Genomic DNA, 4,313 nt, shown 5'->3' with positions numbered 1-4,313 from the left:
TCATGTGGTGATGCTAGCATGTGTTCAAGACATGGTTTCACACATGTGAAGTTTTGTATAGATTGTGAGATGGCAATGCTATTGTAATTGTAAATTAATTAATTATCTTATTTAATTAATTGGGAAAGCCTCAAGACTTACTCAATGAATTATTATGAAGATACGGTATAAAGGAAAGTTGTTTTCCTTGCTTGTAAGGGGAACTTGGATTAGAGGACCAAGTGGGATGCGAAGTATTAGAGCACAATGTGAGAAGGAGAAAAATGCTTATTGAATATGTGTAAGTGATCAAAGGGACCATTGGATGCATGGTATGAATTTTGGTTACAAGATTTGAAGGAGAAAAATTTTGATTGACAGGATAGAGATAGAAGAAAGAAGTACATTTTAGTTCTATTATTTTGCAAGGAATAATATAGAGATCATTTGGATAGTGGGTTCATTGATCTTAACCTTGAAGCTATTTGGGCAGTGGGTCTAGTTGTCTTCCACAACTCCTAATAAGGTTGGCACAACTCTTAATAGGGTTGGAATCTCCTAAGAAGGATTCAAAGTCTCCTAACATGGACTCATATGTACTGAATGTTGTAATAGACTCCTAACAGGGTCCATCTTCTAACAAGAAATAATTATATTAGTACATCATTTTGTAGGTACCATCCCCGCTAGGGTTTTCCCTCCAATCAAGGGTTTACCTAGTTAACATATCTAGTGTTAATTGTGTATGAGTATCTTGTTGTGGTTTTAGTTTATATTAATCACATGGTTAAGTTTGTTTGAGGTTAATTGTTGTGATAATAGTTGGTTAACTGATTCACATCCCCCCTCTCAGTTATATCACTAGACTATATATTCTAAAAATTGGTATTAGAGTATCAATTCCTTGAAGATAAGGCTTAACATCTTTGAGAGATCGATGGAAAATATGGTTAGGAAGAATAGTCCAAGATTCAATGAGGCTAACTATGATAGTTGGAAGGAAAAGATGAAGACTCATCTATTATGCATGGGTCTAGGATATTGACTTTTAACAAAAGCTAAGAAGACAATTATTGAAGAATCAAAGCTTGAGGAATGCAGTGAGGGAGAAAGAGATATGTTCATGTGTAACATGAGAGTTAGAGAAGCCCTATTGTCAACTCTTCCAAAGAATGAATACAATCAGGTAAAGATATTTCAAACTTCTTATGAAATTTGGAAAGCATTAGAAATTACTTTTGAAGGTGATGATCGTGCAAAAAGAATGAGATTACAAAATTGGATTTGCACATTTCAAGATGCTAAGATGATGGAAGATGAATTTGTGAGAAGTTATGTAGGAAGAATATCAAAAATTGTTGCAGGAATCTAGTCTCTTGTTGAAACTAAAGAAGATGATAAGGTTATATGAAAGATCTTGAAAATTTTAACACCACCATTCAATCAAGCAACTCAAATGATTTAGCTAGTAATGGCCTGCACCAAAGATCTCACAAAGAAAACATTTTTTGGAAGATTAGAATCGATAGAAGCAAAAATGAGATAGTTTAGAGAATTAGCCAGAGTTGAGACAACTTTCAATGCTCTAAACATTCGAGCTAATCTATCAAGAAGTACAAGTGCAGGAGGATACTTTTCCAGTAGTAGCAAATTTGAAGAAGATAAGAAGATTGAAGAAGGAATAGCCCTTCTGGTAAGAAGAGAGAAAGATGGTCAGAAAATCTTTACATGTTGGACTTGTGATGAATATGGTCATTATGCATCAAAATTTCCTAAAAGAGAAAATTTTTACAATAAAATTCAAGTCTAGAAGAGATAAGGATAGAAATTATTATATGTGAATGAGGATGAAGAATTTGAGTAAATAGGTCAAAGTGAAAGTGATGATGAATTAGGATTTGTCGCTATCAAGGAAGATGAGCTTGATACAGAAATTAGAGAGGAAAGAGCTCTAGTTACCCAAGTTGGGAAGAAATCAAATTGATTAATTGATAGTGGATGTTCACATCACATGACTGGTGATCTGAACAAATTTGTTAAGTTCAGAAATCATGATGGAGGTACTATTAGAGTTGGTAACAATGCAACTTGTCATATTATAGGGATTGGATCTATTACTCTTGATGGTAAAACTAACACTAATGATGTTTACTTTGTTGATGGTTTGAAACATAATTTGTTAAGTGTTGGACAATTAATAGACAACGGATATATGTTGCAATTCATAGAGAAGACTTGCATTATCAAAGACAAAGATGGTATGTTTGGTACTGGAACCAGATCTAGAGGTAATGTATTTCAGTTAAACCCTACTGAAATAACATATTTGGTTGCAAAGGTTGACAACAATTGGTTATGAAATAGAAGGTTTTGTCATATAAATTTTGATAATATTGTGAAAGTTAGTAGTACATTTGTAGTGAGAGATCTCCCTAATACTATTAATCCTACTAATGTTATCTACAAGAAATGTATTTTGGCTAAGTAGAGGAAATTTTCTTTTCCTAGCAAGAAGTTCTCTACTACAGAGAAATTGGAGATTGTTCACACAGATTTGAGTGGTCCTACAAGAACCAGAGGATTCTATGGTGAAAAGTACTTTATGATTTTTGTTGATGATTTCACTGGGATGATGTGGGTAGCATTTCTTAAAGAGAAGTGTGAAGCTTTTGAGAAATTTAAGATATTTAAGAATAGAGTTGAAAATTTATCTAGTGTCAAGATTAAATGTTTGAGATTAGAAAAATGAGGAGAGTTCGCCTCTAGAGAGTTCAATATGTTCTGTAAAGAGAATGGAAACAAAAGACAATTATCTTCACCTAGAACACTTGATCGAAATGGATTTGTTGAAAGAAAGAACAAGTCAGCAACAGAAGTAGCAAGAGCGATGTTATTTGAGAATGATATCTCAAAGAAATTTTGGAGAGAAGCAGTTAACACTGCAGTATATACTTTGAATAGAGTACAGATCAAAAAAGGTATGAGCAAGACACCCTATGAGTTATGGTTTGGTCATTCACCATCAGTCAAGTATTTTAGAATATTTGGAAGCAAGTGTTATAGAGAAAGAGATGATGATATTGGTAAGTTTGATCCTAGAAGCAATGAAGATATGTTTCTTGGTTACTCGCTGAAAAGTAAAGCATATAGATGTTTCAACTATAGAACTAAGAAAATGGTTGAGTGCACAAATGTAAGGATTGATGAAAGTTTGGTACTAAAGAGAAGATGATAGATTATAATTATGATGAAGAAGAGGATAATTTTGGAATTGTTAGACAAAATGTTGAAGTTATTTTTGAGACTAACAATGACTTGCAGAATGATGTATCTATTGAGTATAGAGAAGAACAAAGATTTGAACTTAGAGAAGAGATAAGAGTTGAGATGTTAACTCCTGCTTCCAATAGAAACATGACAAAGAATCACCTGCTAGGGTAGATAATTGGGAGCAAGGATAAGGGTGTGATGACAAGGAATAGAGTGAATGTGGAATTGTGTCTGATTTCTCAAGTAGAACCTAAAAGCGTAGATGAGGCATGTAAGGATGATCACTGGATGCAAGCAATGAAAGAAGAATTAGATCAAATTGTGAAGAATAAAACATGGGAATTAGTTCCTAGACCTAAAGACAAGAATGTGATAAGAACCAAGTGGGTATTTAGAAATAAGATGAATGAGTGAGGAGAAGTTATGAGAAACAAAGCCATACTTGTTTGTAAAGGTTACTCATAGTAAGAAGACATAGATTATGAAGAGACATATGCACCTGTGAGAAAATTGAAAGCAGTAAGGATGTTTTTGGCTTATGCAGCAAGCCAAAATTTCAAGGTTTATCAGATGGATGTCAAGTCAGATTTTTTGAATGGAGAACTTGAAGAAGAAGTCTACATTGAGTAACCTGATGGATTCCCTCTGACAGAAGAAAAAGAGTTTGTATGCAAACTAAAGAAAACACTGTATGGTCTGAAGCAAACACCTAGAACCTGGCATGCAAGGTTGGATAGGTATTTGTCTAAGCTTGCATTTATTAAAGGTACAATAGATGGTAATCTATATTTAAGGAAAATTAGTGATGGTTTGTTCATCATTGTAATATTTGTGGATAACATGATATTTAGTGGTAATAATAAAAAAAGTGATAAGTTTGCTAAAGAAATGAAAAATAAATTTGAAATGAGCATGATAGGGGAAATGAAGTTTTTCCTAGGATTGCTGATTGTGTAGAGAAAAGATGGGATACTTATCTCACAAGCCAAGTATCTAAAATACTTGTTGAAAAGATTTGGTTTAGAAAGTTGCAAACTTGTTGGTACACCCATGATAATTGGTCA

The sequence above is a fragment of the Cupressus sempervirens genome, chromosome 10, assembly GCF_028749045.1.
Source record: "Cupressus sempervirens isolate cs-2001-9-10 chromosome 10, ASM2874904v1, whole genome shotgun sequence".
Lineage (NCBI taxonomy): Eukaryota > Viridiplantae > Streptophyta > Pinopsida > Cupressales > Cupressaceae > Cupressus > Cupressus sempervirens.
Note: the sequence above shows the minus strand (reverse complement) of the source record.